Source organism: Aedes aegypti, chromosome 2, assembly GCF_002204515.2.
Source record: "Aedes aegypti strain LVP_AGWG chromosome 2, AaegL5.0 Primary Assembly, whole genome shotgun sequence".
Lineage (NCBI taxonomy): Eukaryota > Metazoa > Arthropoda > Insecta > Diptera > Culicidae > Aedes > Aedes aegypti.
In genome coordinates, this window is record NC_035108.1 from 276,715,110 (window position 1) to 276,737,078 (window position 21,969).

The 21,969-nt window shown below is 36.6% G+C and overlaps 1 protein-coding gene across 1 annotated transcript in view; it reads left to right on the top strand.

The window, feature by feature from the left end:
- Positions 1 to 6,137: 6,137 nt before the first annotated feature.
- The window catches only part of LOC5572669 (UPF0047 protein YjbQ), a 122,824-nt gene continuing 106,992 nt past the window's right edge, over positions 6,138 to 21,969 (top strand). The window contains exon 1 of the mRNA XM_021845149.1: positions 6,138 to 7,399. The gene's annotated coding sequence lies outside the window, so the exon portion shown is untranslated. The remainder of the gene's footprint in view (positions 7,400 to 21,969) is intronic.

Consider the following 21,969-nt stretch of genomic DNA (forward strand, 5'->3'; position numbering starts at 1 on the left):
AAGCAACCAAAACGTTAGTTCGTCTCCTGTTCATCTGTTTACACAATTATATTTGTTTGGTGGAATATTGGCTCTTTAATAGAAAGAAAATTGACTAACTTGTTCAACTCATTAGTAAAACAATCTTGACAAGTCGGCAGAGATTCTTTGGAGAAGTTTAATAAGTGTTGATTCTACTATTATTCATTCCAATGAAAAATGTTGAACATTGACTTAAATTTGGATATAAATACCATCTTCTCAGCTCTTTGTAGGGCATTTTTTCAGCTGTCATTGTTATTCAACAATAATTAACTATGTAGCACAGACAAATATGTATGTTTATTTGTAACACTTGACTGTAAGTTGGGTAACCACTTTCATGTAACTTTTGTTAAATTATTATTTATACTTCGATTATCATTAAAAATGTTATGATTAGAAACTATTTCCGATATCAATAACGTCGCAGATGATGATCACTACATTTGGAAAATTTAAATTTTGATATTTTTAATCCAATGTGATTCGAACTTTACCCTCGTTGATCCATTACGTCCATTACGTTAATGCATCCATCGCATACACGTCTTGGATTTGATTTGAAAAACATTTGAAACATTTGAAAATAACATAAAAAGACATAATATGTTTTGCTTGAATAAGAGCATACTCATATACTGTTATTCACATTGTTTATAAGTTTTGCTAATCATGCTGGTCAACATTTTAAGTATTAGACACTGAAACTTTTGTACAATTTGTTGTTAATCAAATGTTCAATATGCTACTAAAATGATGGCTACAACCTATAGAAGCTTTTAATCAGTCAATTGTTAAACTTCTAATGTGTTGTAGAACAAAAGCTACTTTATTTGCATTTTCGGAGGTTTATTCAGCTCTTATTCAAAACACAAACTGCAAGTGGAATAACAGTTTTTTTATAAGCGGAAATTAATTTTATTCAATTAATGATTCAACTAAAAATTTGTTCAGCAATGGTTGCTGCTATGCAGCTTGTATTATACACGTAAGTATCTTAAAAGCTACCAATTGTTCCTTGGGATGCAATTTTCAGTTTTCGTCATTAATAAAAACGTCTTTTGAATTGTTCGACATTATAGATGTTGACGTATTTTTTCCAAAAACTTTTCGAGACAAAAATACAAAACTAGCTTTAAATACAAGTCGTATATTTCCCCCTTGTCCATGGATCGCATCACCGACCAGAGGTGACTCCCAGATCTTTTCCTCCCTCACTAATAAACACCCTTCCCGTGGTGGTTGTGGAGATGCAGAGGTATTCTCGGTCTCTAGAAGCAACAATCATTACACCCTAACATTCCTTCCCCATCCCAACTGACTGTAAGGACTTGGCCGGCGCCGTTATTGATCAATAATATTAGATCTGCTAAAATTTCACTTCGAGAGTAAGCGGAAACTCCCATCCCTTATTCATTTGGATCGTAGTGCAATTCTTACCAGTTCCGATCAATCACGGAGTAGCAACCATTGACATGTACAGTAAGTCTATGCTATGCTATGCTATGCTATGCTATGATGCGAAGACACCGACACAGACAAAGCAAAGATTTTGTTATGTATTAGGCGATTTTCAATAGGATAAATTCCCAAACGCAATGATAGCGGAACGGCAACGGAAAGCGGAACCGGTTCGCCAGCATGAAACACACCGTCCTGTCTGAGCTGTCAACGAACGAAAGTGAACCAAGTCTGAGTCGACAAACATGCTATAGTTCATGCTGGCGAACCGGTTCCGCTTTCCGTTGCCGTTCCGCTATCATTGCGTTTGGGCCTTAAAGCTCATTAAATAAGATTTTTGGGATAATTTAGGATTGTGTCGATTATAATCATTTTACTGTGAAAATTACTCAGCAGAAAACACACAATTAGTAGAAACTATTTAAAACGTTGAAAATCGATAAAATGGGCAAAATCCGATAAAATGGATTCAATCTGGAGATAACTAAGAAAATCAAATGAAATAGGGTCGTATCGCACGAAAATTAAAACGAAATGGATTAGTGTCGTCCCCCTAGATGTTACGGCCCATATAAAAACTGAATGATTTAACATCACTATGACGACGCTTCGTAATCGATTTGCTGAATACTTTAGACATAGTTAAGTGTGCATTTCATGTATTGTTGATGTTTGTTGCTCGTTTTGTTTGTTAGTTTTACTTATATTCATTAAGACAAATTTTATGTCAGATGGATCAAATACAAATAAATAAATAAATAAAATCTGTTTTAGATTATGGCAAAAATATACAAAAAGCGTTACAAGGGGGTGGGTGGGTGTCCAAAATAGCCAATTTCAGCGTTATGAAATAAATGAATGAGCCCAAAGCGCTTCCTTGCATGAATTTCCCATGCATCAAGATATGCCAATAAATTACTTGTCAGCAGCGAATCAGGCTTAAATGTGGAGAGGCACTTCTAGTGGAAATGGGTGAAAACCCTTTAAAGGGTATTTGCAAACGACCGTGTATAGGGTCCTAAAATGTTTAATGAAATCTTGTTTTCATTTAATAACACGAAAGAGCATGTTGCTGAAACTACTTTAGCAATTTTTCCTGCTCAAATAACGGATATACACGGTTAAAAAATAATATGCTAAACAGTATAAAAGTCATACTATAACCATATTCGGTCTATTCACCCCTTGCCATGCATTTTCGAACATTATGATTCTCTAGTATATATAGCATTTATATCTCATCATGCATATTCTGTGATTATTTACGGCATGCATAAAACGGTTTAATTCATCATTTCGATTTAAAAGAGTGTTTTGTTTTCTTTCTTTATTATTTATTTTTCAATATCAAAATGCAAATTTATGCGTATAATATAATTTTATTAACAAAAATATCAATTTATCACTAAATTAATAATACCATTCGATTCCGATTACATCCTGGTAGAATTCATGTATATTCAATCCATCTGTATCGATGCAGGAAGTTTTGCAGATCGTATAACGTGGTGAAGATTGCTCGATGAAATCATCCTCCCTGCGACCTCGGTATTCCGGTGGTATGCTAACCTTTTTGGGGTACTGGTGGATCCACCACGAAATGGACAAAATGCGTTGGTGGGCAGTATCGTATAACGTGGTGAAGATTGCTCGATGAAATCATCCTCCCTGCGACCTCGGTATTCCGGTGGTATGCTAACCTTTTTGGGGTACTGGTGGATCCACCACGAAATGGACAAAATGCGTTGGTGGGCAGTAATTCAGTTTGCATCAACTTGGGTAAAAATAGGAATCCGCTGAAAAAAAATCAAACTTTCAATATCTGGGATCGTGGATGATCAGTACTGCTGAATTTACCATCCGTCGTCGTCTGTATAGTCAATAATCCTCGTTCTCCCATCCAACGCAATTGGGGTTTTTTTCCGGGACATTTGCCTTTTTTGTATTCAATCTCACAGCTAATTAAATTGTTTACACTTCATTAACTCCTCTTAGATAGAAACATGTTTAATCGTTACACTTGGGATACGATCTTTTCCTAATTTTAATCGTAGCGCCAAAAAATCTCAGAAAACCGTTGTTCTTCATCGTGAACGCGTGCAAAAAGACTATCGTCAACTGTAAATGAAAAATCACAAAGTCCCAAGTATAACACAGGGTTGCCAAAATCCCTTGACAACAATAATTTTCGGATATGCATAGCAAAGCATAAAAATCATATTGGTGGTGTATAATTCATACCCAACTAACATTTAGTGCAAATGTAAACATTCTCTAAGCCTTCTTTATACGGCTTCATGCTGAGTAAAGGCGCTGTACATACGAACGAAAGCTTCTATGCGATCCTTTTACCAACAAATCTGGCGAATCTACTCAGCTATTTTAAAGCTGTGTAGGCAGCTCTTATTCATACCGATCATTGCTCTAACTCGACAGTTATACGACATGTAGCTGTGTAAACATCTTCGGAAGGCGCTTTCTCAATTATTTCGCAACTGTTGAATAATTTTTATACAGCTTCGCTGTATTATCGACTAAATATTATTTCCAAGCTGTTTCACAGCTTCCTGAATTTATATCATAAGTATCTAAACGTTACACAGTTAAAGTATCTGCCACCGCCTGGAATCGATCTCACGATCTCTGCATCCACAAGTCTCGACGTTGTCCTTGCTGCCACCATAGTATATATCGAAGGCAAAGAAAACACACCGTTTTGTTCTACATCGAAAACGGTTCATATAATATTCTATAATGACGGTAAAGGATGTTATAGCCACGCTTACACCACTTCATCAGGCTGTAAAAGGGTGTGAAACGTCAAACGCAATGTTTACATCCAACAGGCTGTGTAGATTTGTGATAGAGTGAAACTGCTGCTGAAATAAGAGTGCGCGATGATTTTCGGTGATTATCCGGCGGAGTACAACCCGAAGATCCACGGACCTTACGATCCTGTCCGATACTACGGCAAGCCGGATACGCCAGGTGCAGTTGATCGAATTGGGTGCTTGGTTTGGCCACCGTGACAAGAACCCAAGGCTGCTGCTGGAGTCGTGAGCCGTGTCTTTTGGAGATGGCAACACAAGTACTGAAAACCCAAGCGGATGGGAATTGCCCCGTTCTTCCAGGTCAACGTCGGCGGAATGGTGTTATTCTATGCCAAAATGAAGCAGCGCAGGAACTACAAGTACCACTATACGAAGGCCCCTGGATCAGGGCAGTGAGAAGCGAATGAAAGTGCGATCCGCGGTGAATAATTTTGGCAGGATCTGGAGGGTGGTTCCGGCTTGTGGAAGATAGCAATTCGGCATGTATTGACAGACGGATGCTGGCATATAGTGAAAATCTGCTTGTTCGGAGAGTAAATTACATAATTTGCGAAAAATAAAACGTGAAAATATAGCGCAAATTTTTCTGTTTTTCTGTTAAATGATGGTCACTCCTCCTGTGTTGATTCTTCGAAAATTAAGTATGAGGTTAATGTAATTGTAATAGATGCGTCACAAGTTGTTGTTTTACAGCTTACAGCTGTATATTCGCTGTATAACTAACGATAAAGCGCTTCTTAATTATATATTGAGTAGCATAACAAATCATATTGTATAGAAGCAGCCGGAATAATAATGAGAACTTTTATTTCACACCATTTGGTTGCTACTTTTTACGGTGTTGAGTTATAGCTTAGTGAAAGCAGCAAAAGCGATAACTGATGAAGTCTATTCAGCTAATATTTGTAGCTGCAAATCGTTTGCGATACAGCTGTATTAACGCTAATAGTTCTATTTTTGACAGCTTTCAATTTTTGCTGCGTTCGCTGCTTTAATTCAACTGTTATACAGCACAAAGCAAATAATCTTGGCTTATAGCGCTAAAATTGTTAGTTGGGTATGCTTTGCACTGAATAAAATCCTGATATGCAAAAAATGGGATAATTTATACACTATCTAGTATTTCCAAAACTCTCCGTGTATCATAATAAAACTTTAATTTAAAAATTGGATCCATAATTGAACCTTGACACTTGAGATCATGTTTGACGTTCGCTTAGTCGACAAAAATACCACAGGGGTTTTAGTTTTAACACTGGGGTTGTTCCTTTCTGACATTTCGGAAGGGACACGGAAAACAAAATATCCCCAAAATTTGAGTTTAAGCCAAGGGGTGTGCCAAAATCTATAAAAACATACAAAAAATGTTTTTTGTGCTTAAACAAATGAAAAACATTAAAAAATTGAGTAAACATGTGTTTTTGGCCTAAATTTAAGCGTTTGGCACTTAAATCGGGACAGGGCTTTAGTACCCTATTGTGACTGAAAATATATATGTATGGAGCTGGATAGGGCAATCATGCAATTTGTGTCGAGAGATTTCGTTCAGTGCAGGATGTAATACGAATGATTTTACCGATTTCACCGATTACACTCACGCTACGCCCCAGTGTAAAATAATTTGTTGACACTTCGTTCTGTCAGCTGTGGAACTTGATTCCAAAAGTTCATTCCACTTCATTTCAGTCTCTCGAATCGACGCGTGATGAGTGCATTTTGGTAAACTGCAACAGCGCCGGGCGAATATTTTGAAAGAATTTAAAAATTTTTCGTAAAGAACCACCTGCTTTTAATCGTCCATAATAGTTATCAGTATCGTAAGTAAACGTACATTGTTGAGACGAGAAATTGATTGAAATTAGTCAGTTTTGGGAAAAAAGTAAAGTGAAAACAATCAAAACGCTCTCAACTCCGTACATCGGTTTGTTGCTCTCTGCCTTCAGAGTTCAGAGAAAAACAGCTGAGAGAACCATTCCATCAAAGTGGCCTCGTTTCGCGATCCATAGCCTACTCGGAGTCCGATTCCGCGCGAGTGTTCGTTCAGTTCCATCAGTGTGGCCCTTGCATGACTTTCTCGGGAGCATAAATCCGTAGTATCTCGCGTGTGTCCTCCTCTAAAGGCTCTAGTGGTGGTTTGGTGATTGGAAGGAAGTGTTCCAGCAGCAGAAGCACCTTTAGAGGAGTGTGAGAGAAAAATTACATAAAACACGACCAAACTAATTCTGGTGCTGCTTCTCGTTCGCCGCGGTCGTCAAATTCAGCCGAAATTTTTGTGGTGGCCCTTCATCGATATTTTCGAAGGCTCAACCGTGGAAAATAAGGATAAAAAGTGATGCCGTCGCAGTAAGCCTTTGTGAGTGAAGAAAGCGAAAAAAAAGAAGTCTGGAAAACCGCAGAGCCTGCTTTGGTGCGCGATCGATAAGCAGTGTATTTTTTTTTGGGGAAGGCAAGAATAGTGAGATCCATCAGAAGAACATCAGTGTAGGAATATAGATTTTCCCACATGTCGTCGACCTACTCTGATCGCGCGGTTCCGTGAGTAGGAGGAGTAGGTGCTCAAGGACCCCACTATTCTTTTAGAAACCACTAACAAGGAGAAGAAGAAGCAAAGAACCAAAAAAAATGTTGGACTCCTGATACCCGATTTTCAAACGCGGCCCCCTTTCGCTCTCTTGTTCTTGTTCCTCTTCGCCGTGTTGTTCCGCACCTGAATCTCTCTATGTCGGTGAAGTCGGTCAGAGAAAAAGAGCCAACATAGCAGGCTGCGTGTGCCAGAAAGGAGCAGCTTTTGTAGCATAGACCAATGCCTACTTCGGTGTGCTGCTGAACTGCCGATGATGTGAAGGAATTTTCCTTGGAACAAAAAAAAATCTCTGCTTCCCTGATCCGGATGGTCAGAAGCTCTGCAAATGCAGCTGACAGTCGCGTAATCGTTTTCTCCAATCATTGACACACTGTCTTCTAGAGATATGTAAAAAGGAAGAACGAACAATTCGTAGACAATAGACGCAGCAAAACTTAAGGATAGCACCACAGGGTTAAGCGCAGAGTAGTCAAAGTGGGGGATCAAAGTGTGCGAGTGAAACGTGAGTAAAGGACATTCCGACAGGGGACGCTCATAAACCACATTGCTGGAATTTTGGGAACAAAACAATTTCGAAGATGAATTTAGGCCTTTGGAAGCACTGTACCACGGTTAAGGTAAAGATGAATCGAAGCCAAACCTCAAAGTTTCAAAATCACAAATCTGGAGAACCGAACACCCGTTTAAGCTGAAAACTTAATCGAATGGTCACCACCAGCAAGTGACCAATCGATTAAGTTTTCAGCTGAAACGGATGTTTGGTTCTCCAGATTTGTGATTTTGAAATCCTCTAGATTTGTTTTCGAGGAATCCCACGCTTGTTAACACTAAAGCTATTTTTCCAAGAATTCCTCCGATCGACTGACAAATTTCTTTAGGAATTTTGTCCGATATTTTTAAGTATTTTCTTCAGAAAATCCTGCGGAATATCAGAGAATCGATTGATTTTTCCAATTATTTTAGCGATTTGTCTAGAAAATCTTCTAAAACTTCCCCAAATAACTCTATGAGTTCTTTCAGTAATCCATATTTGTCTAGGGTGGCTTTAGAACTTTCACAAATATCATTAGAGGCTACTTCAAACACCCTTAAGATTTTCCTTCGAAATACCAGAAATACCAATAGCGACCCGTAACCTCACTTTTTACCTGTTCTACGACTCTAAAAATGATTATTTCGGCGAATTTAGATTATAAATCGAAAAGTGAATTATTGAAATCGAATTTGTTAGAAAAGAAATATCTACTCATTACATGCAAATTTGTTGCTAAAATTCAAGAATTTCTATACGTGGAACAGGATGATTTGAGATTTGATTCCCTAACGCCCCTGAGAAATACCTAACTTTTTTTTTTTTTTTTTTTTTAATAATTTATTTGAAAGTTCCCTAGCAAAATGTCTGGGATAATCTTTGAAATCCTAATTCAAATCTCAAAGGAAAACAGAAGACTATTTTTTAGAAAATCCTAAGAAATCCCTGGAAAAGTTTCTGATTGAGTTTTTGAAGATGTTATAAACTGTATAAAAGTCTTAGAAATTGTTTAATGATTTGCTTTAGAAATACTTAAGGTGAAACTGATTGGAATAAACTTCTAAGATTGCACTAGAAATCCAAAGGCACAAATCTAGCGAAAAAAAAGTATCCAAAAACCGTGCACCTTTTATTTTGGCTTTGTGCACAAGCAGAAAGCATAAAATAAGAAGATCAGAAATGTCAGTGCGCATCGTACCTTCGTGCTGTGCGTACACGAATTCTCTCTGCTCTTGGAAGTTTTCTTAAAAACTACCTAAAGCAATAAAACAGTACTTTTCAGTGCTACACAAACAGTACTTTTCAGTGCTAAAATTAAAAACGGTACTTTTCAGTGCTACTTAAACAGTACTTTTCAGTACTATTTTTTATACTATTGATCCCTTTACGATCCTTGTTTGGACCCGTGCCTTCGATTTTTCGTTGGACCCGTTGGCGAAAGCTAGCGGTGGTAATCCTTCTTGGACACCGTCTAGGGAAAAAACCTCTCGAAGGTCACGTCTTTCTCGTTTATTAACTAAACATGGTATCAACAACTAACAAACGGAAGGGTGAATCTCTGAATTCACTACTTCCTTCCAAAAAAGTGGGTTTTTAAAACTGTCACTACACGTGGCAAGAATGGAAGAAAGGACGCTTCCCCGGAATGCGAAGTTTCTTCCAAGGGTGAAATGAATAATTGTATTGAAATGAGCAATCAGTTCGATGCTCTAGACAAATTTTCCGAACACCAAATCGAAGCAGCCTCTAGCCCAGGCTCTTTGATTCAAGTGAGGAAGCAAAGAGTGCCGCCTATCGTGGTCAGTTGTTCCGAATTTGGGGGATTTAGGCAGGAGATCTTGAACTCCATTAGGGGAATCAAGGTTTCCTTCCAAATCGCAAAGAAAGGAGACTGTCGCGTTTTGCCGGAAACTCTTAAAGATCGCGAACTTCTTCTCAGATATCTTGAAGAGAAGAAGCACAAATTTTTTACTTATGACGACAAAACTGAACGTTTGTTCAAAGTCGTCTTGAAAGGTCTCTCAAGTGACTATAAGTCACCTGAAGAGATCAAAAATGGAATAAATGATTTACTTGGATTTTCCCCAGTCCAAGTAATCATTATGAAAAAGAGAACCCAATCTGGCATTGTTCGGAAAGGGCTTTCTCAAGAATATTATTTAGTTCACTTTAACAAAAAAGAACTAAATAATATTAAAGCTTTAGAAAAAGCTAAACTTATGTTCGATGTCCGTGTGACGTGGGAACATTTCCAGAAACCTGGAGGAAATTACCAGAACCCCACTCAGTGCCGTCGGTGCCAAAAGTGGGGTCATGGTACAAAAAATTGTCGCATGGATGCTAAATGCATGATTTGCGGAGGTTCTTCTCACGCTAAGGACGACTGTCCTGTGAAAGAAGATACCAGAAAATTTCAATGCGCCAATTGCAAGGGCCCTCACAAAGCTAACTTTTGGGAATGCATTTCACGCAAAAGAGTCGTTGAGGCTCGTGCCAAGCAGATGAAGGATAATATCCGTTACGATAACGGTCGTTTCCGGAATTTGCCTGGTAGAGTATCGAACAATGCTCATTTTTCAGTTAACGATCGCTTGATTAGGAATCATACCCACCAGGAAGATCATAATCATGCTCATTCACAAACAAATTTTAATCCGTCGGGTAGCCGTTCGAATCTTTCAATTTCGAATGTATCTACCCACGGTAAATCCTTTGCCGATATCGTAGCAGGTAATTTGAACTCTTCCCCTGTTCGTTCCATGAGTACCCATCCTACTTGTTTCAAATCAAATGGAAAAAACCCTACCGCCACAGGTAACTCCTACCCCGCTTCTTCGTCTACCGAAAATTCCAATGGGAAATCATCAGATGATATGTCTGCCTCTGATTTTAATTTTCTAACTGAACAATTGAATCTAATGATTGATGCAATGTTCAAAGCCACCACTATGACTGAAGCAGTCCAAGTAGGTGTAAAATTTACAAATAAAATTGTTATTGGATTACGTTTTTCTAATGGATCCAAATAATAATTTAAATATTTTAAATTGGAATGCTCGTTCTCTGAATGGTAAAGAGGACGAGCTGTTTAATTTTCTTACAGCTAATAACGTGCATATAGCAGTTATTACCGAAACTTATTTAAAACCTGGATCCAAATTTAAAAAAGATCCTAACTTTTTTGTTTATCGTAATGATCGACTTGATGGGGCATGTGGGGGAGTTGCAATCATCATTCATAGGCGTATAAAACATCAACTGTTTTCGTCATTTGAAACTAAAGTTTTTGAAACTTTAGGTGTTTCTGTTGAAACACAGTTTGGTAAATATACGTTCATAGCTGCCTATTTGCCTTTTCAATGCTCTGGACAGCAAGTTAATTGGCTTCAAACTGACTTGCGAAAATTAACTCGCAATAAGTCAAAATTTTTTGTCATTGGTGACTTTAATGCCAAACATCGGTCATGGAATAATTCTCAAAGTAATTCCAACGGCAGAATTTTATTTGATGAGTGCTCTTCAGGATATTTCTCAATTCAATACCCTGATAGCCCTACATGTTTTTCCTCTTCTAGAAATCCATCTACGATTGACTTGGTCTTAACCGACTCTAGTCATCTTTGTAGCCAATTAGTTACTCATGCTGATTTTGATTCTGATCATGTCCCTGTTACATTTCAAATATCGCATGAAGCGATTCTCAATCCTATCAGCTCCACTTTCAATTATTTACGAGCCGACTGGAATATATATGAAACGTATGTTGACTCTAATCTTGATGTTAACATTTCTTTAGAAACTAAAATTGATATTGACAATGCTCTTGAAACTTTAACAAATTCCATTGTTGAAGCCAGAAACATTGCAATTCCAAAATGTGAAGTAAAATTTGAATCCGTGATTATAGACGATGATCTTAAACTCTTGATCCGTCTTAAAAACGTGAGGAGAAGGCAATTTCAACGCACTCGTGATCCTGCTATGAAAATTATATGGCAGGATTTGCAGAAAGAAATCAAGAAACGTTTTGCAGATTTAAGAAACAAAAATTTTGAAAATAAAATTTCTCAATTGGACCCCGGCTCTAAGCCCTTTTGGAAATTATCTAAAATCTTGAAAAAACCTCAGAAGCCTATACCGGCATTGAAAGAGGAAAACAAACTATTACTAACTAATTGCGAAAAAGCTCAAAAACTTGCTATGCAGTTTGAAAGTGCGCACAATTTTAATTTAGGACTTACTAGTCCAATTGAAAATGAAGTTACTCAGGAGTTCGAAAATATTCTCAATCAAGAGAACGTTTTCGAAAATGCCTGGGAGACTGATTTGGAAGAAGTGAGAACTATTATTAAAAAATTCAAAAATATGAAAGCTCCTGGCGATGATGGAATTTTCTACATCCTCATCAAGAAACATCCAGAAAGTAGCTTATCATTTTTAGTTGATATATTTAACAAATGTTTTCAATTAACATATTTTCCTGACAAATGGAAAAATGCTAAGGTTGTTCCAATTTTAAAACCAGACAACAATCCTGCAGAAGCTTCTAGCTATCGTCCAATCAGTTTGCTTTCCTCCATCAGTAAACTTTTTGAAAAGGTTATTTTGAACAGAATGATGGCCCACATCAACGAGAATTCAATTTTTGCCAATGAACAGTTCGGATTCCGCCATGGACATTCGACCACTCATCAACTTTTACGTGTAACAAATTTGATCCGTTCCAACAAATCTGAAGGCTACTCTACTGGTCTTGCTCTTCTAGACATAGAAAAAGCATTCGACAATGTTTGGCATGAAGGTTTGATTGTAAAATTGAAAAATTTTAATTTTCCAACATACATTGTTAGAATAATTCAAAGTTATCTGTCAAATCGTACACTTCAGGTTAATTATCAGAACTCCAGATCTGAAAGACTTCCTGTAAGAGCTGGTGTTCCCCAAGGCAGCATTTTGGGACCAATATTATACAATATTTTCACATCTGACTTACCTGAGTTACCTCAGGGATGTCAAAAATCTTTGTTTGCGGATGACACAGGCCTCTCCGCCAAAGGACGAAGCCTGCGTGTCATCTGTAGTCGATTGCAAAAAAGTTTGGATATTTTTTCTTCATACTTGCAAAAATGGAAGATTTCTCCTAATGCTTCCAAAACTCAACTAATAATATTCCCACATAAACCAAAAGCTCTTTATTTGAAACCTTCAAGTAGACATGTTGTCACGATGAGAGGGGTTCCAATAAATTGGTCAGATGAAGTTAAGTATCTAGGACTCATGCTAGATAAGAATTTAACTTTCAAAAATCACATTGAGGGCATTCAAGCCAAATGTAGCAAATATGTAAAATGTCTCTATCCCCTTATTAATAGAAAATCAAAACTTTGTCTTAAGAACAAGCTTTTGATATTCAAACAAATTTTCAGGCCAGCCATGTTGTATGCTGTACCAATATGGACTAGCTGTTGTAATACCAGGAAGAAAGCTCTGCAGAGAATTCAAAATAAAATTTTGAAAATGATTCTGAGGCTTCCTCCCTGGTATAGTACCAATGAGTTACATAGGATATCCAATGTTGAAACATTGGAACAAATGTCAAATAAAATAATCAATAATTTCAGGCAAAAATCGTTACAATCTTCTATTGCCACGATTAATGCGTTATATGTTTAGGTTAAGTTAGGTTAAGTATATTAAAAACATTTTTTTTTCTCTTATAAGCAGGTGAAATCAACTCACCTGTAAAAAATCTGAACTGCTACGGCAAGTGAAATGTAATATGTTGTTAACAAAATGTTAATAAAATCTTAGATTTGTTTTACCAAATTAGGATGATAGTGTTGTCTAATAACACAGAACACCTAGATATAAGAAATAATGAATGTAATGTTTGGAATGATACTAATAAAGAAATTAAAAAAAAAAAAAAAAAAGATCAGAAATGTTTTCCCACTATTTCTCTAGTTTAGTGCCTTTAAAAACGTGAATAGGGGCACAAGTCGGTCATTGTTCCGGTCATCTTTGGATTCCAAGATGTTTCACCTTAACGATTTCACAAGAATTCTTCCTACATTTGAAAAAAGTTCATTAGCATATCCATGGGTAAAAGTCCAGAAACCCCTCTGAATGAATTCCTGGATCATTTTCTTGAGGGCTTCCTTGGGACGTTTCCAGATGAATCTCTGGTGTAATTTCACTAGAGAACTTCCTGGTTGAAATCGTTAAAAAAATTGAATAAACATTTTTGAGGAAATCCTTGTATTCCCTGGAAGGAGGTCCGTGTAAAATAAACTCGTTGAAACCAAAAAAGAAATCCTGGAAAATTCTCCAAAAAAATTCTTGACTCTCTGCAAGGAATCCGTGGAGTAAATTCTGGAGATTTTGTTCATGATCTTGAAGAAGTCTTGAAAGGAAATCTTCATATAATTCTTTGGAATATCCGTTAGAGAATCACTGGATGAACTCCCTGGCCACGATCACAGGGTTTGACGGTGCCAAAGTAGAAGATGCACCATAATAATACCCGTCTGTGAAACATATCACCTTCCCAATACTTTGGCACACCTCTAACGGTTCATGATTTATCATGAAACGGCTGCATTCAGGCGGAGGATCTGTTAATATGTTTCGGTATATTATCAGGTCCTCTTCGAACGGAGGGACCGCCAGGGCTCATTAGTTACTTATAAACCAGTGCTGGTTGTTTGATGTTTCAATTCGTTTACACGAGCTGTAGCATCCTTTGTACTAATCAGCAGTGGTGGTTAAGTTTCGAAGCCAACGTGTGATCAATCGTTTTATAATGCAACATAAGAATGGGTGTTTGGTGGAACTGTGCGTTACACTCGTCGTTATTAAATTTAGTGATTGTGAAGGTGCTAATAGTGATTTTATAATTAAATCTATAGTGATGAAAATTTGAAAATTAAGGTGAAGTGATTCTGATAGTTTTGTTAAAAATATAATAATAATGATGTGAACTCTACTAATTTAATAATGGCCATAATACATTGTGCAATCATTTTTCTGAATATAAACTTAATTGCCTAGTTCTTCAAACGTGCATGATAAAAGTATTAATACATAATGACAGCGAGTGCAGAAGAATGGATCGAATTGATTTTTTTTTAATGTAACTTTCTTGATCATTGTGCTAAATCGTAGTTTGAATAGTAATGACTCTACAGCAACAAAAATAATTATACATTTAAATTGAATATTTTTAAATTACTTAGTAATGCTAACAGATGGTAATGCTAACAGATTTATATGAAAATGGTGTGATGTGGAAAGTGATATAATAGAAAGTATATCTGAAGTGTATTACGAAAGTTGATGAGTGATAATCGGTGATATACGTGATAGTGTCGAAAATAAAAGTGACGATAGTGAGTGATGAAATGAAATGGGGAATGATGACCTTTTAATAAAACTATTTCGTTCTTCACTTTAACCACTCTAGTAGCATTTCAGGCCTTATCATAGTTTGATAGTATTTTGAACTACTAGACTGCAAAACTACGGCAAGGGCTGATTGCTGCTAGCGTACACAGTGACCATTTGAGCAACATTGCTTAGGAACGTCTGTGTGATGAACGCAATAGAGGCTTATAAAAGCAAATGCTGGGAAGGAGCTTAGGGCAGATTAAGAGTCCAGTACTACCCCTATCGCTACCGACAAAAAAAAAAAAAAAAAGAGAATCACTGGATGAACTCTATCGTATTACTACTATTGAAATAAACTTTGGGTAAATGCCTTAATTATTTTCTAATAAGATTCCTGTAGAAAATCATGGAGAATATTCAGAGTAATACCTTAGGCTCACGTAATATCACGAGGAAACCTAAAATAAATTCATAGTAGGCAGGATTGGTAACAGGTCACTTTGGGAGACTTGAATACTATTTTAATGCAAGTATCTAAAAAGTCTCTATTTCCAATGGAAGCTCTCTGAAGTTTTGCACAATGGTCTCTAAAGCCACTTTTATCTATTTTAAATTCTCCAAAGATTTTGTACGAGACTTTTCCATAGATTCTCTAGGCATTCGTTCACAGATTTTCCGAGGAAAAGCTTCAGGAAGTCTCCAATGATTTATTCAGAAATACGTTCAGAGACTTACTCTGGTATTCCTCTGAAAAATCATGTAATCCCACAATTCTCTCAGAAATTCATCCTGAAATTCCTCAAGCTATTTCACCAGATATGGTTTGATAAATTCTTTTAGAATTTGTCACAAGAAATGCTTCAGCAGTTCAACCATGATACCTTCAATAATTTCCTGCATTTAAATTCCAGAAAATATACAAAGATTTTTAGGTAATTCTTCAGGCCATTTTTTCACCAAGATTTCTTCATTGATTCTCCAAGAAAATGCTCCATAAATTCCTTTAGGGATTATTCCACGAAATTTATTGATCTATCCACCAGAATTTCTACAGAAATTTTCATGTAATAACGTAAATTTCACCCCGTTTCCCCAAAACTAATATAGATTATTGCAAACAAAATCAATTGCATTCGGCTCCGTTATGCCTCTGGAAAAAAAAAAACCGTGAAAACAATTTTATATTGGATTATTCATTATGAATCTATTTGGGAAATTTCTAGAAGAATATTTTAAGGAATCTTAAGAAAAGCTTTATAGTAGGGAGCTGGATCCTATTCTTGGTACTTTTGATTCATTTCGGCAGTGGGGTTTTTTTTTGAAAGCTAGAGCTCATATTTGGCCACAATATGCGTCGTACTAAAGTGCTTCTCTGTGCAATGTTTCAGACAATTCAGTCGAGAAAAACCCTCGAGTTCCAAAGTTTATCATGAAACTTTTCTTAGTGAAATTTAAGGTTCAAATCCTAACTGAATTCCAAACGAAAATTTTTGGAGTCTTTGAAGTGATTTCTGAAGATAACCCTTAACAAATTACTGATATTTTTTTGAAGAACAGAGTAGGTATTATTAGAAGTACAGGAGAAATTACCTCCTAGGCTGATATTTTTGGGAAATCTTTAATTAAATTCGGAAGTATTCCTGGTCAGTGATGAGAAAAGTACTGGAGCAAACATTTACCGCCTCTACATTTACATCTTTCTACACGACCATCAAAATCCAAAGCAAACCATGACCGTTCAAACCCAAAAAATGTCACGGTTCTTCAAAACTGTAATCTTCTTCTTCCTAACGTTTTTCAACCCCGAATGCGAAATGACTCGAGCACAGTGGTGACACGAGTTTTGCGGTTTTCGGGGTTTTGCATTTTTGCTCGATAAAGGTAGCATGAAATTGAACTTCCCTGGGCTTGGGATTATATTTTCCAGGGAGCGATGAATTTTGATAATTGATCGCTGTTGTTAGTAGTTTTGATTAGATGTTGGGTAAATTTCAAAGCAATGGCAACCTTTTTATTACAAAATTTAGATTTTATCTTCTGACCTAAAGATTCTGGTTAAACTACTGTACTATGCAGTTGGGCTGCACTACGCTATCACTCATCAAAATTACTTTCACTTCGGGAAAATATAATTTCGAACTGGCGAGAAGATTACAGACTGAGGGTGGGTTAGGAGCACAATCAGACCCTTGAATGTGCAATGTGGGGTAGTAATTGGGAATGCCATTGACGGTTTGTAATCTTCTACGAGGTTTTCGAAAACCAACAGGGCGCGTGCACCGGGTTGCGGATAGGAGCAAAGGGAGATCAATAGCATCTACCTAAAATAATAGAGCAAAAAGCCGTTCCATGATTAGGTAATGTTAAGCGATCTTCTATGGTGTTCTAGTACTATAAAATTCTTCACTCACTGGGAATTCTGGCCTTGATAATATCAATAGTGATAAAAACATAAAATAATACCTAATACTTAATAAGTACAATGTAGCTTTAATGTAGTAATAAATGAAATAAAATCATTTTTCTATACTTGACAAGGTTTTGAAGACAATCAATGAGTGAAAGAACTACCTATTAGAAAAGCCACATCAGCTAAGTCTATACATATACAAATGTTGGTCATAGGGTCATGGCGAGCATTCGATATGTATGTCTATGACTGATTCTGATCTAATAGGGGCACTAGAAGACCACGCGGACAATTTCGAAACAAATTATTTTTATACATCGGTCTTACGTTCCGAAAGGCTCAGCTATGCTGCAAAGTAATTTTATAAGTTATTCATTACTGCTGTTTAATTGTTTATAATTCTAACAAAACTACATAATTAACTCATTACTAATCACTGTTCCTATATTCTCTTTTTCTCTCCTTCTTATCTGTTGCATGATTATGAGCATCACTAATATAATGCATGAGCACAATAAGAATAATTTCAGGATTGAAAGCAGTACATGGATACCTGGATAGAATAGCTTCGAAAAGGGCGCTCAAAATATAATATTTCTGGTCAGGGAAGTATTTCATCAAGGGTATGTAAAATTTTTCCATTATTAACACCTAGATCACACAAACAAATGAACTAATATCAAATATTTTTTAAATATTTTTATATAAATCAGCATCGTCAATCAGTGTAAAAACAGATAAAGTTTGTAAAGTTATCACCATCGATTAAATTGCGCTCTGTATAGTAATGTTCATTCAGTATCAAAATCTCCTAAAGCGTCGCATTGTGCCATCAGCAGCCCTTAGCATCACTCTCATATTGTTATTATTTTGTTGTTTATAAAATTTCTAGAAAGCGATCAGCATATTCTTTCTTACTTGTACAATGGCCGATCTATTTGGAATTTTAATAAGTCAAATCAAACTTCAAAACTCAAATTAAATTGCTTTCAGCACATTTACATTTTGCAGCATTAATCGCATTACTGTGTCAAGTCTTCTCCATTCCCTATACCCTACCCCAACCCTTCTTATCCTTTCCGATGGTGTTCAAGTGGTCCGCATAGACTATTACGGCCATTACCTATCCCTTACCCCGGCTTTGGACTGACTTGCGCTCTCATTGCCCCACCAAACGCTGCAAAATGAAAATGAAAAATGAAATGATAAAGGTAGCATGAAATTGAACTTGTTTATATGTATCGCAACGGAATGATTGTGCTCTTTCTGTTAGAGCTAATAGATTTCAATTAGTTGAAAACACTAGCAAAACATTAGCGATTGAATGATTTAACACTTTTTTCTATCATTCACCTTGGAATGGCTGCCCGAAAACGGTCATAATGGAGAGACAAAAACAGTCAAGCAGTGTGTGAACCGTTGGCAGCGCAACACTTGATGGTATTGATGCTGCTGATGCTTTGTGTTTTGGTTGAATGGCAGAATCGATGAACTGTGGTGAATTGTGGTCACAGTTCCCAAGACTGTTCCTGGTAACTGTTTAACCGATCTCTTTTTGAATCATGTTCGATTCGATTTTAGATGTGTTTTAGATACTATGTCACTACATGTCCTGCTTTGGTAAAGTAACTGTGTGATCATATTTTCTGATGAATCCTTGGAGTCCTGGGTCTCTTTTCGGTTCCAGTTAAGTCTATTTTGTCAGGTTTTAGGCAACAAGGCAGACTTGATGAAAATCGCTAATTTTGTTGTGTACGTTTGCTTTTTCCGGACAAGCATGGAAAAAGGCCATTGCATCTAATTTTTATTGTTATTGCGAAAAGTAAAATGATGCCCACTTCAATACTCTATAATAAATCAGAATAAAAGGTGCTCTCGTGGCATTACTTTTGAATAAGCATGAATAGATTCTCATTCGATTTTTGTCACTTTTGATGGAATGCAAAATATGTTTGGATCAATTACGCGCTTTTATCATGTTTGTCCATTAGACTGATGCAAATTTTGAAGTTTTTGCTCCCCTATTCTTAAACGATGTCAATTATGATGAAAATGATCCTCCCAAAGTTTGAAATGATTTGGAAGAAATGTGGTTGTGCACACGCTATTTGAAGTTTATATGGAAATTACTATGGAAAAGCCAAACCTTTTGTGTTCAATCCTCTAACTGCTCGTCATAATAATCTATGGAAAAGTAAACACACTCATCTCATGTAAAAACTTCCCAGCTACAATTTTGCCGAAGACCACATTTTGATGGGACGTAAGGATAATTTGTTATTATTGATAACAAAGTCTAACTCATGCTGAGATGATCATTCAATTACTTTCAGAGCAACACTGTTTTTCTGCTGCAAAACATAGTAGCCTGGATTACTTTGATCTATTCTTCCCGCCAAGAGCACCACTGTTGCCTGCCGAACAGTTGGTGAAGTTGCTTCATGCAAACCAACTTTATGGTTATGAATAACAATTCATCCTGGTGTCCAATCAAAAAAGTGGTCTTGGGCAAAGTTGTAACTGGGAGAATTTCACATTAGAAAAATTTGTTCACTTTTCCATAAAATTTTATGACGAAGAGATAGAGGACTGAACACAAAAGATTGGCGTTTTCCATAGTAATGTCCATGTAAACTTCAAATGGAGTGTGCACAGTCAAATTTCTTCCGAATCACTTCAAACTTTGCGAGGATGCGAATTAAAATCGTTTAAGCATAGGGGAGCTAAAATTTCAAAATTTGCATCACTCTATTGTCCATTGTTTAAGATCTCGGTTAACAGTGATAGTTCGTGACAGCAAAATCTCGGCTCACCAGGACGGACATAAATTTTGTATCGGTTTCTCCCTCCCAGGTTCCTTAAAAAATGAAATAAGAACTTGCATCCCGAAATATTGCAATATTTATAATAATTCTTGAATTTTTCTGAATCGAAAACTTATAAAAACGATTTTTGGAAGAACGATCAAATTTATGCTGACAAAAACCTGAAGGATGGGTTGGTTTGGGTTAAAACAAAAAGAAACAAAAAATAAATAAAAATAGTCACCAAGCCGTTCCCATAGGGGACGTTAGCCACAAGGAAGGACGTTTAAAGTAATACTGTTTCATATGGTATGCCCTCTTCAACATCTAATCCAATTTCTCTCGCTGTTCCCTTACGGTACCTATCCATCTAGTATTCATTGCTTTCTTCTCTATGCTCCCTCTTACTTCGAGCAAAATAGACCGATATTCCGATAAACAAATTCAATATATAATTATCACGGTCGATACCTTTGTATGTATAAAAAGTTACTTCTTCGAGTTTTTTTAACATTAATCTTTGCACTTTCAGTACCGTAAAAGGGGTAACATTGAACGGAATAGCCATCCTGGACATTGAATAAATTGTGCTTTTGTTTCTTCTATTCATAAGCTCATAAAAATTTAGCTTCGTTAATGCGTAAGTTTTTCATCTTTTCGAAACAATCATTTTCATGAATATAGATTACATTACCAAAGTTTAATGCGTCTCATGGGCTCTGAAAATGATGTAATGCAAGGGAATTAGTGTGAAAGTTTTCATAAGTATCATCAGTGCCCCAGTATCCGCTCATGCTCCAGTAGCCCGCTCACACTGAAAAAAGAGAAATTTTCACAAAGTAAATTTGAAAACTTTAGTCGCTATACGGTTCAAATCGACAAATTGAATCATACTGTGGACATTTTTTGAGTATTTACTCAAATTACTCTACTTTTTAAGCTCGTGAGCGGGCTACTGGAACATGAGCGGCTACTGGTACGTTGACGGTATGTTGAATTCAGCAGAATAAAACAAATGCTACAAAACATGAAAAAGTAATTTGGGAAATTGTCTACCTTTAGGCATTTCCGCGATTAAAATTCTTTTTAGTTTTAAAACACCTCAAAAAATGAATGATTCGGCTTCAGGGGCTACGATTTTAGAAAACAACAGTATTTTCAATATTACCTACCGAACATTGTTCACATGACTGATCAAATTCACAAATGCACATTCACTGAGAAGGGAATAATTAAAATAATTGTTTTCAATCATTTAATTTTTTCATTAGGTTGTTCTTCTTCTTGGACTTGACGTCCTCACTCGGACAGAGCCTGCTTCTCAGCTTAGTGTTCTTATGAGCACTTCCACAGTTTTTAACTGAGAGCTTTCTTTGCCAAAGTTGCCATTTCAGCATTCGTATATCGTGTGGCAGGTACGATGATACACTATGCCCAGGGGAGTAAAGGAAATTTCCATTACGAAAAGATCCTGGACCGACCCGGAATCGAACTCAGACACCTTCAACATGGCTTTGCTTCTTAGCCGGGGACTCTAACCACTCGGCTAATTAAGGCCCCAGGTTGAACATTTGCCAAAAAACAATTTTTAGTATCGTAATACAGGTAAAAAGTGCGGTTAGGAGTCGCCCATGCCTGGAAATTCTTCAAGAATTAATGCAAAAACAAGAAGCTCCAGATTTCTATAAGAATGAATCGTTAAGCAATAGCCACAGAGATTCCACGAAAAAATTTTTGCATGGTTTCCTTTAGTGCTTCTTTTTTTCGGCCATTAGTACACGGATAGAGTCTGCTTCTTAGCTTAGTGTTCTACACACTTTGATTTTTTTCACGAGCTCGGCTGTGCGAATCTCGGTTTCCCGATTTTAACCGAGACTCAGCTAACAAATTGTCTTGTTGCTTAGCAACGAAGCACGATTTACTGATACTCGGCTTTTATT